The sequence below is a fragment of the Dama dama genome, chromosome 28, assembly GCF_033118175.1.
Source record: "Dama dama isolate Ldn47 chromosome 28, ASM3311817v1, whole genome shotgun sequence".
NCBI classification, from domain to species: domain Eukaryota; kingdom Metazoa; phylum Chordata; class Mammalia; order Artiodactyla; family Cervidae; genus Dama; species Dama dama.
The window spans coordinates 34,214,405-34,227,845 of record NC_083708.1 but is presented as its reverse complement, the minus strand read 5'-3'; positions in this window follow the sequence as shown (position 1 = coordinate 34,227,845).

Genomic DNA, 13,441 nt, shown 5'->3' with positions numbered 1-13,441 from the left:
TTCCTCAAGTATGTCAGTTCCCTCTGATTCTTTTTTGCTGACTCAGAATCTCTTCTTTAAACTCTTCTTTGAATCCCCATAAAACAGGTATAAATATACACATTTTCACAATTGCCACATTCCAGACCTCTTCTGATTATAAAGATAATACTTGTTAGATGTTACTGTCATCTTCCTTTCTTTCCAATTTTTTGTTGTTGTAACTGTCATGTGTTTATAAGTTTCTGCGATTGTTTGCATATTGTGTTTGTTTTAGCATTTACAGCACTCTGCACAAGTCATGCATCTGTTCCCCTCTGAAGTGTGACTGGTGGCATTCAGCATTGTCTGAAATACAGTGAGAGTCAGGAGACTCTCCTGGGACTATCCATTAATATAATTTCAAGTCCTGAATGAACCATTCACCCAATCCACTGTATTAATTTGGTGGTGGTTGTTTAGTTGCTCAGGCATGTCCGCCTCTTTGTAACCCCACAGACTGTAGCCCACCAGGCTCTTCTGTCCATAGGATTTCCCAGGCAAGAACACTGGAATGGGCTACCACTTCTTTCTCCAGGGGACCTTGCAGTCACTATCCACAATGCTTTTAGAGCCCAAGAAGAGGAAATCTGTCATTGCTTCCACCTTTTCCCCTTCTATTTGCCGTGCGGTAATGGGGCTGGATGCCATGATCTTAGTGTTTTTAATATTTAGTTTTAAGCCAGCTCTTTCACTCACCTCCTTTACCCTTATCAAGAGGCTGTTTAATTCCTCTTTGCTTTCTGCCATTAGAGTGGTATCATCCGCATATTTGAGGTTGTTGATGTTTCTCTTACCTATCTTGATTCCAGTTTGTGACTCATCCAGCCTGGCATTTCTCATGATGTGTTCAGCATATAGATTATACAAACAGCATGACAGCAGGCAGCCCTGCCGTACTCCTTTCTCAATCTTCAGCCAAAAATTTGTTCCATACAGGGTTCTGACTGTTGCTTCTTGACACACATACAGATTTCTCAGGAGACAAAGAAGATGGTCTGTATCCTCATTTCTCTAAGAGCTTTCCACAGTTTATTATGAGCCACATAGTGAAAGGTTTTGGCATAGTCAATGAAACAGAGATAGCTATTTTTCTGGAATTTCCTGGCTTTCTCTGTGATCTAGAGAGGAGGAGGTTAATAGATGATAAAGTTGTTCTCCCACTTTCCCACCTCTTGCAACACTCTACTCTGAGACTTGGAACTAGCAGTGTCTGGGACTCCTTCTACTATGCCTTTGACCCATCCAAATTCTCTGATCTTTTTCTATTAATCAAGGGAAAATTGAGATTTTTGTTCTACTTTCAGAGATATGGGACTTTCTATACAAGATATATTCAGCCTGAGGTTTTTGTTTGTGTTAGCTTTTAACATGCTGTCCTGATTTGGACCATTTTAAAAAGTATTATTCGGCAAATATTATTTAAAATTTGTTGATATCATAAGTATTGGATACTTGAAAGTGAAAGTGTTAGTCGCTCAGTCGTGTCCAACTCTTTGTGACCCCATAGACTGTAGCCTGCCAGGCTCCTCTGTCCATGGAATTCTCCAAGCAAGAATACTTCTGTGGGTAGCCATTCCCTTCTTTAGGGGATCTTCCTGACCCCGGGACTGAACCCAAGTTTCCTGTATTACAGGCAAATTCTCTACCATTTGACACACCAGGGAAGCCATTTGACACTTTATGCACACAAACACATGCACACACACACACTACTTTTCTTTCTATATATTTCAATAAATAAAAGTACTTTATTCCACCAACTTTAACCCTATGTCTACACATTTTAGCTTTCTTCTCCAATCAATTATCTCTATGGGCAAAAGCATTCTTTGAAAAATACAAATGCTACTACTCATCCCTGTTTGTGAAACCCTTCGAAGAATTGCATTTCTCTTAAACAAACACTAACACTGGTTGTAAAGTCTAGATGTCCCTGCACGATTATGTCCTCACTCCACATCCTCACCTTGCAGGTTAGCACCTTTCTATAGTTCAAATGAAAGCAGCTTTCTCTGCTGTTTCTTAAATGTATTGGCTTTCTCAAAGCCTTCTGCATATAGATGGTGAACAGAATATTCTTTTCATTACCAACCCACAACTTTGCCAAATTACAGGTCTTATGACTCAAAAGTCAGAGTTTCTTTCTTAAGAATAATGTCTGACCTCCCTACACTATCCCTTTTTTTGACTTCCCTGGTAGCTCAATTGGTAAAGAATATGCCTGAAATGCAGGAGACTCCAGTTGGATTGGTCTACTCAAAATCTGCAGCTCTTTTTCAAAACAATCAGAGTTAGGACATTACACACTTATTAAATGAGTCATTGAATGAGAAAAATGAACGAAATACCTAGAAATACCTTGAAAATCATATTCAACCATTTTAAATGGTTGACAGAAGAATTTTAAATAAATAATATAAAGCAATATTCATTTAATAATTATCAATTATTACATTTTGATACAATTCTTCATTCACTAAGACCTATATTATGTGATATTTTAGCAGTTTTGCTTGGTTTCTTCTGAAAATGATTCTCTTACACTTTTTGCTCCTGTGCTCCCACACTTTCTGTCACCTTCTCACTGTCCCTCTCTATGTATATATACATACATATATACACACACATTTATATGCCTGTGTGTGTATGTATATGTATGTATAACAACTTACAATGAATTAATAAAACCTTATCATACAGACACATATAAGGGCATTAAGAGCATAGGAAACTTACAATAAGTTTCTGTCCCTGATTCTTAGGACCCCAAACAAGGTCACATATCTGAATTCACATGCCTTATAAATTATGTAAGTATCAGACTAACTTGTTCAGGTTTCAATACAATGAAGGATTTTTCTCAAGGTTAATACTGCAATTTATTGCAAAACATACTTTGTCCATTTCAGACAACATGCATCTAGCAACTATAACTTCTTTCAGCTCAAAACCTAACATCGACAATATTTTCAAAAGAGCTTAAAACTCTATATAGAAAATATTTCAAATGTCAATCTATCTTTAGATTCAATTTATGAAAAAATCAACTTTAGTTTGAATGCTAGGTTCACAATACTACCTCTATGCTTACAGTGCTTTCTCCCTATGTTAGAAAGTTATGAACAATACACATTAAAAACTAATGAATAATCAATTGGAATATTAGGGCCAAACTGCATTAGCTACATCTATTTTCTTGCTCACCTATCAACAAAGCCCTTGAGAATGACATTTCTTAAGCATCACAGGCTATCTTGGCCTTTGACATGTCCCATCATTTGCTGTTCACCTTTTCTTCCCTTTGATTATTTTGATCTTTAACTATGTCACCTCTTTGATGCAGTTCTGAGTTTAAAACCTATGTGATGAAATTCTCAAAAATAAAAAAGTTTAAAAAGTTTTAGCCTTAATGTAATTAAAACTAAATTTGCTTATTGAAAACATTTATACCCAGTCATTTATTATATGAATAGCTGTCTTCTTTCTACCCATATGGTTCACTGCACACTAGCCATGCTCTCTAAAGCAAAAGGGAAACCTGACTAGAAAAAGCTAGAAGGCATCCCATGGGTCTTTGCCACTTTCTTTTCTCTCTAATGCCCCTGCCATTTAACCCAGTACTTCCTCTCTTTCCTATTTAATAAAAAACTGTTTTCAGCTCCAGCCAGATTTCTAACAAAAATCTCACAGTAAGCAATCATATCAACTCACTGAAAGATATCTGACTTACAAATCAATTGTTGGGAGGACAAGCCTTAATTATACCTACTGCAGTGCATGCCCTGAACAATGAACGCAAAGTTATTATTGGATGTGGGTCATATTCGATTCCTTCCATCCATGCTCAAGGCCATCCTGCAGTTTTCAGAGCATCTCAGCCTATTAGCTCATCCCATCCTTGTGAGGCAAGAGTCATCTTTTCCTGACCCCACCTTTGAATCTGATCCCAATCATGAAAAAGACTTTGCAAACTCATTTACCATTCTGGGTCCTCTCTGCCGTTTTCCTTTTTAAGACATTTCTCAGAACCGCTTTGATTTTCTAATTTCTCTCCTCTCTCTTTCTGAGTTTCTGTTCCATACTGATAGATCTCACACCCCAGCTTCGCACCTGCCCTAAACTCATTCTTCAACATGTAATCATTAAATGTTTCCTTTCATCAAGGTAGCTGGCATCTATGAGCAGTAGTCAAAGTTTGTCTTGTAGAAAGTCTTGAGACAATTAAGAGAGGGGAGGGAAGGGAATTAAAGTTCCCTGTTAATACTGACAATTGATGTTTCTACAAGAGAAACTGCTTTATTTGAAAGTCAAGGAGACTTAAAAAGTTATGATTTGACCTAACAGATATCAAGGTTAACTAAATAGAAACATCCCTTTCTTTTTGAAAATTTAAAAAGGCTATTTTAGACCAGTTCTAGGTTTATAGAAAAATTGAGCAGAAAATATAGAGAATTCCCATACACTCCCTGCCCTCACAAACACACAACGTCCTGGAGAACAAGATGGCAGAGGAGTAGGCGGATATGGAGTACATCTCTCTCCACGGATACATCAGGAGTACACCTTCAGACACAGAAGTGCATGCAGAGCTCCAGCTGAGAGAGGACAGGACTACCTGACCAGCAGAAAAGAATATATAAAACCATGCAAAAGTCAGTAGGATGAAGGAACTAGGGGAAAAAACAGAAGTGTTAGTTGGACTGGACCTGCCCTCAGCATGTGGGGGAACTGCAGAGGGGGTCTGATCCCCACATTGGTGCAATTGTCTGAGTCAGAGGAGAAACATTTAAGACTGGGAGTGAAACAGCTGATCTGTGGCAGCCTAAATGGAATGAGAATCAGACAGTCCTTGTTGCAGCCATACATACCCCAGACCAGGACACAGGTCCCCTGGAAGGCTCAGTGGCTTGGAGCTGGAATTTAGGGATTGTGGAGCAATCCCAGGGCAAGGGCTGTTGTTGATTGTGGAGAGATATATCAAGGGATGTGAGGGGGGAGATCCTGGCAGGAAATGTCAGTGGAGGAAAGCCAGGCAGCCATGGAAGCAAGGCGATACTTCTTAGTCATGCGTAGAGGGTGGAGCCATCACCAGGGCCTCTCTCTCCCCACAGGCCAGCATCGGCAGCTGAACAATAGAGAGGGCAGCCCATCAAATGCCTGATGCACTGAACTACAGAGTAGGACTCCACTCAGGGTGCCTGAAGCCCCAATATACAGAGTAGGACCCCAGGCAGGGGGGCCCCCTCTTTGTGCCTGACACATGGAACAACAGAGAAGGACTCCAGGTAAGTGAGCCCTCTAAGTGCCTAAACAGTCAAAGCTCTGGAGAAAGACTGGCCAAAGAGGCCTTCTGATTGCCAGCTACAAGAAGCTCTAAAAAGGACTCTGATAAGGCCGTAACTCCTGTGGCAGAGGCAGTCCATGTCCCTGAACACCTTGCCCTGCCAGAGTCCCCACAAGCCAAGCAGCTGCGCCACCTTCACCCTCAACACTTACTGGGGCAGAGCTGCCACATGCAAAAAAAATCTTGTGTCTATGTGCACAGGGTCGCTTCAGTCATGTCCAGCTTTTTGCGACTCTGTAGACTGTGGCCTACCAGGCTGCTCTGCCAGGGGGGTTCTCCAGGCAAGAAAACTGAAGTGTATTGGCCAATACTGATTGCCGTACCCTTCTAGGGCACTATATTTCCTGCTGCCCTCACTGCCAACTCCCCTGAGTACCAGGTGCTTCCAGAACGCCTATGACCCAAGCAGCTGCACCACCTCCACACCTGACCTTCACAGGGGCAAACCCAAGTCCTCCAGGGCAGCATCAGGAGTAAACCCCATCGGATGACCCACATGCAGAGGTGGAAATAAAGCACAATTGAAACCCAGGGGCAGTGTGGCTAAGGAAGAAGACCCAAAACCTTCCCACCAGCTGTACAGATTGAATCTGTACAGATTAAAATCTGCAGCTTTGCAGATTAAATCCACATGCTCAACTAGGCAGACTCTGTGTCCATGGAATATATAAAAGGACATTGAGAGCTCCCACAAAAGAAAATGCACTAGATCTGACAGCAGTGGACATTGGAGGCAAGAATACACAGGAGTAGGACCAGATTAGAATCTGAGCTCCTCCCACAACACGTCCAGATATCAGCACAGTGTTGGAGAGCATGCTAGGGAGGTGAGGTGGACTGTGACTCCCAGCAAGTGAAAGGACTCTGACAGCAGTGACTCAAGAAAAACATTTATTATTCTTATGTTTTGAGTTGTTCTGTAGATTCTTTTGGATCTTTTTTTTTTTTTTTCCCGACTTTTTCCTGCTCTGTTGTAGTTGTCGATTTTATTGGCACTATGAAATCTAGTTCAGCTTTTGAGATTTTTTTTTCCCCCTCAGTCATATTTTTTTATTGTGTTATAAACCTCTGCCTCTATGTTGGGATTTTGCAGTTCTTGGAATTTTCTTTTTTTTTTTTTTTCTTTTCTCTTTAAAAAAATTTTTTAAATCTATTATTATTTTTTTCTACATTCATTCCTTTGTTTGCTTTTCCTACTGTTCTTTTCCACTTGCAATTAATCTTTAATGTATATAAATCTTTTTTATCTATTTCTATTTAACTTTGCATATGTATTCTTTCTTTTCTTTCTTTCCTTTCCTCTCAACATATTTGTTAATTTAATTTTCATTGTTTTATTCCCCAACTGGCACTTTGCTTTAGTTTTATTTTCCAGTTTGTGCTTTAGTTAGTTTTGCCCTTAATTGATAAATATCATTTTTTATTTCCTTTGTTTGCCAGGTCAATCAACTGTATTTTAGTTGTACTGTTTTGACTTTGCTTATGAATATATATGTGTATATTCCATTATTTTAATTATTCGCCTGTCTTTGTAACTGCCATTTGTCTGGGGTTCATCTTTGGTTTCTCATTTTGGGGTATTTGTTTTAATCTCACTTAATGCCATAACAAACCACTTGTGGAGTCTTCATTACTGACCAGAGATCAAGCCCTGAGCCTTTGGAGTTGGAGCACTGACTCCAAGACCCTAGACTACCAGAGAATAAATCCTAGGGAGTATCAAATAGTGAGAATTCAAACAAAGGAAACCACTTGAATACAAGACCTGGCGTGACCCAACCACCAGTAGCACCCTGTGTAGGAAGCCTCATCTAAACAACAAACAAAACAAAAATACAAACCCAATCATCAGCAGACAGGATTACCACCTCACTCAGCCTTGCTCATCAGAGGAAAACAAACAAACAAACAAAAACTCACCCTATACAAAGCTTGTACTAACCACTGGACAAATCTTAGGAGGGCAGAAACCAAAAGGGAGAAAGAATTCAACCTTGAAGCCTGGAAAAAGAAGACCTCAAACATAATAAGTTAAAAAACTAATAATGAAAAGGCAGAAAAATACTACACAAATGAATGAACAAACTAGAAACACAGAAGTCCAAATAAATGAAGAGGAAATAGGCAAACTACCTGAAAAAGAATTCAGAATCATGATAGTAAAGATGATCAAAAACCTTGAAAACAAAATGGAGAAAATGCAAGAATCAATTAACAAAAATCTAGAAGAATTAAAGAATAAGCATACAAACAACACAGTTACTGAAATTAAAAATATTCTGGAAGGAATCAATTGCAGAATATCTGAAGCAGAAGAATGAATCAGTGAGCTGGAAAATAAAATGGTGAAAATAACTTCTGAAGAGCAGAATAAAGTAAAAAGAATGAAAAGAACTGAGGATAGTCACAGAGACCTCTGGAACAATATCAAATGCACCAACATTAGGGGTCCCAAAAGAAGAAGAGAAAAAGAAAGGGTATGAGAAAATTTTTGAGGCGACTATAGTTGAAAATTTACCCAACATGGAAAAGGAAATAGTCAAGTCCAAGGATAAACCCAAGGAGAAACACGCCAAGACACATACTAGTCAATCTAACAAAGACTAAACACAAAGAAAGAATATTAAAAGCAGCAAGGGAAAAGCAACAAGTAATATACAAAGGAAACCCCATGTGCTTAACTGCTGGTCTTTCAGCAGAAACTCTGCAGGCCAGAAGGGAATGGCAGGATATATTTAAAATACTGAAATGGACAAATCTACAACCAAGATTACTGCACCTGGCAAGGATCTCATTCAAAACTGATAGAGAAATAAAAAGCTTTTCAGACAAGCAAAAGTTAAGAGAATTCAGTACCACCAAACCAGCTTTACAACAAACATTAAAGGGACTTATATAGTCAAGAAATACAAGAGAAGGAAAAAGATTTACAAAAACAATCCCAAACAATTAAGAAAATGCAATGGGAACATATATATCAATAATTACTTTAAATGTAAATGCATTAAATACTCCAACCAAAAATCACAGACTAGCTGAATGGATATAAAAACAAGGCCCATATATATGCTGTCTACAAGAAACATACTTCAAATCTCAAGACACATGTAGACTGAAAGTGAGAGGATGGAAAAGTATATTTCATACAATGGGAAGCAAAAGAAAGCTGGAATAGCAATCTTATATCAGACAAAATAGACCTTAAAATAAGGAAGAGTACAAAAGATAAGGAAGGACACTACATAAGGATCAAGGGATCAATCCAAGAGGAAGACATAACAATTGTAAATATCTGCACCCAACATAGGAGCACCTCAATACATAAGACAAACACTAACAAACATAAAAAGAGAAACTGACAGTAACACAATAATAGTAGGAGACATTAACACCCCTCTTACACCAATGGACTGGAGAAGGCCCTGGTGACCCACTCCAGTACTCTTGCCTGGAGAATCCCATGGATGGAGGAGCCTGGCGGGCTGCAGTCCATGGGGTCGCTAAGAGTTGGACACAACTGAGCAACTTCACTTTCTGTTTTCACTTTCATGCATTGGAGAAGACAATGGCAACCCACTCCAGTGTTCTTGCCTGGAGAATCCCAGGAACGGGGAACCTGGTGGGCTGCCATCTATGGAGTTGCACAGAGTCGGACATGACTGATGCGACTTAGCAGCAGCAGCAGCACACCAGTGGACAGATCATTAAAACAGAAAATTAATAAGGAAACATGAGTCTTAAATGACACATTAGGTGAGATGGATCTCATTGATATCTTCAGTACATTCCATCCAAATGCATAGAATACAACTTCTTCTCAAGTGCATATGGAACATTCTCCAGGATATGGTCACATCTTGGGTAATAAATCAAACCTCAGTGAATTTAAGAAAGCTGAAATCAAATCAAGCATATTCTCCAACCACTATGCCATGAGACTAGATATCAATTACAAGAAAAAATAAAACTGTAAGAAAAACAAACACATGAAGATTAAACAATATGTTTCTAAATAACCAACAGGTTACTGAAGAAATCAAAAGGGAAATAAAAAAATTTCTAGAAATAAATGACAATGAAAACACAACAACTCAAAATCTATGGAATGCAGCAAAAGCAGTTCTAAGTGGGAAGTTTATAGCAATACAATCCTACCTCAAGAAACAAGAAAAACATCAAACAGACAATCTAAATTTACACCTAAAATAACTGTAAAAAGAACAATAATAACAACAAAAAATTAGTAGAAAGAAAGAAATCATAAAGATCCAAGCAGAAATAAATGAAAAAGAAATGAAAGAAAGAAGAGTAAAGATTAATTATTAATAAAACTAAAAGCTGCTTCTTTGAGTAGACAAGCATAACTGACAAACCTCTGTCCAGACTTATCAAGAAAAAAAGAGAGAAGAACCAAATCAACAAAATTAGAAACGAAAAAGGAGAGGTTACAACAGGCAATGCAGAAATACAAAGGATTATAAGAGACTATTATGAACAACTATATGGGAATAAATTGGATAACCTGGAAGAAATGGACAGATTCTTAGAAAAGTTCAATCTTCCAAGACTGAACCAGCAAGAAATAGAAATTATGAACAGCCCAATTACAACCACTGAAATTGAAGCTGGGATCAAAAATCTCCCAAAAAACAAAAGCCCAGGACCAGATGGATTCACAGGAGAATTCTATCAAACATTTAGAGAAGAGACAATGCCTATCCTTCTAAAAGTCTTCTAAAAACTTGCAAAGGAAGGAACACTTCCAAACTCATCCTATGAGGCCACCATCACCCTGATACCAAAACCAGACAAAGACAACACACAAAAAAAGAAAACTACACACCAATATCACTGATGAACATAGATGCAAAAATCCTCAACAAAATTTTAGTGAACAGAATTCAGCAACACATCAAAAAGCTCATAAACCATGATCAAGTTGGGTTTATTCCAGGAATTCAAGGATTCTTCAACATACAAAAATCAATCAATGTGATACACCATATTAACCAATTGAAAGATTAAAAACCATATGATCATCTCAATAGATGCAGAAAAAGCCTTTGACAAAACTCAGCACCCATTTATGATTAAAACTCTTCAAAAAATGGGCGTGGAAGGAACCTACCTCAAGATAGTAAAGGCCATATATGATAAGACTACAGCAAACATTATATTTGGGTGAAAACCCAAAAGCATTCCCCCTAAGATCAGGAGCAAGACAAGGGTGTCCACTTTCACCACTATTATTCAACATAGTTCTGGAAGTCCTAGCTACAGTAATCAGAGAAGAAAAAGAAATAAAAGGAATACAGATCAGAAAAGAAGAAGTAAAGCAGATGAGTATTTGCAGTAAAAAAGCAGTAAAGTATTTGCAGATGACATGATACTGCACATAGAAAACTCTAAAGATAGTGTCAGAAAATTACTAGAGCTAATCAGTGAATTTAGCAAAGTAACAGGATACAAAATCAATACACAGAAATCACTTGCATTTCTATATACTAACAATGCAAAATCAGAAAGAGACATTAAGGAATCAATCCCATACACCATTGCAACAAAAAGAATTAAATATCTAGAAATAAACGTACCTAAGGAGACAAAAGAACTGTATACAGAAAATTATAAGACCCTAATGAAAGAAATCACAGACAACATAAACAGGTGGAGAGATATTCCATGTTCCTGGGGAGGAAGAATCAATATTGTGAAAATAACTATACTACCAAATGCAATCTACAGATTCAATGCAATCCCTATCAAATTACCAATGACATTTTTCACAGAACTAGAACAAAAAATTTCACAGTTCATATGGAAACACAAAAGACCCTAAATAGCCAAAGCTGTCTTGAGAAAGAAGAATGGAGCTGGAGAATCAACTTTCCTGACTACAGATTATACTACAGTAATCAAGAGAGTATGGTACTGGCAAAAAAAAAAAAAAAAACCAGAAATATAGATCAATGGAACAAGATAGAAAGCCCAGAAATAAACCCATACACCTATGGATACCTTATTTTTGACAAAGGAGTCAAGAATGTACAATGGGGAAAAGACAAGATTCTTCAAAAAATGGTGCTGGGAAAAGTGGACAGCTACATGTAAAAGAATGAAATTAGAACACTTCCTAACACCATACACAAAGATAAACTCAAAATGGATTAAAGACATAAATGTAAGACCAGAACCTATAAAAATCTTAGAGGGAAACATAGGCAGAACACTCAATGACATAAATCAGAGCAAGATCCTCTATGACCCACCTCCTGCTGCTGCTGCTAAGTCACTTCAATCGTGTCCAACTCTGTGCAACCCCATAGACGGCAGCCCACCAGGCTCCCCCATCCCTGGGATTCTCCAGGCAAGAACACTGGAGTGGGTTGCCATTTCCTTCTCCAATGCATGAAAGTGAAAAGTGAAAGTGAAGTTGCTCAGTTGTGTCTGACCCTCAGTGATCCCATGGACCACAGCCCTCCAGGCTCCTCCATCCATGGGATTTTCCAGGCAAGAGTACTGGAGTGGGGTGCCATGGCCTTCTCCGACCAACCTCCTAGAGTAACAAAAATAGAAACAAAAGTAAACAAGTGGGACCTGTTTACACTTAAAAGCTTTTGCACAGCAAAGGAAACTATAAGCAAGGTGAAAAGACAACCCTCAGAATGGGAGAAAATAGTAGCAAATGAAACAACTGACAAAGGAGTAATTTCCAAAATATGTGAGCAGCTCATATAACTCAATACCAGAAAAACACACAACCCAATCAAAAAGTGGGAAAAAGACCTAAACAGACATTTCTCCAAAGAAGACATACAGATGGCTAACAAACACATGAAAAGATGCTGAATATTGCTCATTATTAGAGAAATGCAAATCAAAGCCACAATGAGATATAACCTCACACCAGTCAGAATGGCCATCAGCAAAAAATCTACAAACAATAAATGCTGGAGCAGGTGTGGAGAAAAGGGAATGCTCTTGCACTGTTCGTGGGAATGTAAATTGATACAGCCACTATGAAAGATGGTATGGAGATTCCTTTAAAAACTAGGAATAAAACCACCATATGACCCAGTAATCTCACTACATATACCCTGAGGAAACCAAAATTGAAAAAGACTCATGTATCCCATTGTTTACTGCAGCACTATTCACAATAGCTAGAACATGGAAGCAACCTAGGTGTCCATCAACAGATGAATGGATAAAGAAGTTGTGGTCCATATACACAATGGAATATTACTCAACCATAAACAGGAACACCTTGAGTCAGTTCTAATGAGGTGGATGAACCTAGAGCCTATTATACAGAGTGAAGTAAGTCAGAAAGAAAAAGATAAATATCATATTCTAATGCATATATACAGAATCTAGAAAAATAGTGCTGAAGAATTTACTTACAGGGCAACAATGGAGAAACAGACATAGAGAATAGGCTTATGAACATGGGGAGAGGCGAGGTAGGGTGAGATATATGGAAAGAGTAACATGGAAACTTACATTACCATATGTAAAATAGATACCCAATGGGAATTTGCTGTATGGCTCAGGAAACTCAAACAGGTGTCTGTATCAACCCAGAGGGGTGGGATAGGGAGTGAGATGGGAGAGAAGTTCAAAAGGGAGGCGATATATGTACATCTATGGCTGATTCATTGTTGAGGTTTGACAGAAAACAAAATTCTATAAAGCAATTATCCTTCAATAAAAAATTAATTAATTTTTAAAAAGCCCAAATGCACAGTTTCCCCTATTAACAACACTATTCACCACAGTGGTATATTTGTTACTATCCATGAATCTACATAAATACAATATCACCACCCAAAGTCCACAGTTTATATTTGGGTTAACCCTTGGTATTTGCATTCTATGGACTTGGACAAATGTTTAGTGACATGTGTCTATCAATGTAATGTCATACCAAGAAGTTTCACTGCCCTGTCAATTCTGTATGCTCTGCCTATTCATACCTCCCTCTTGTTCTACTCCTTGGCAACAACTACTGATCTTTTTCTGTCATTTTAGTTTTGCCTCTTCCAAGTTTATCATTGGAATCATAGAACATGTAAC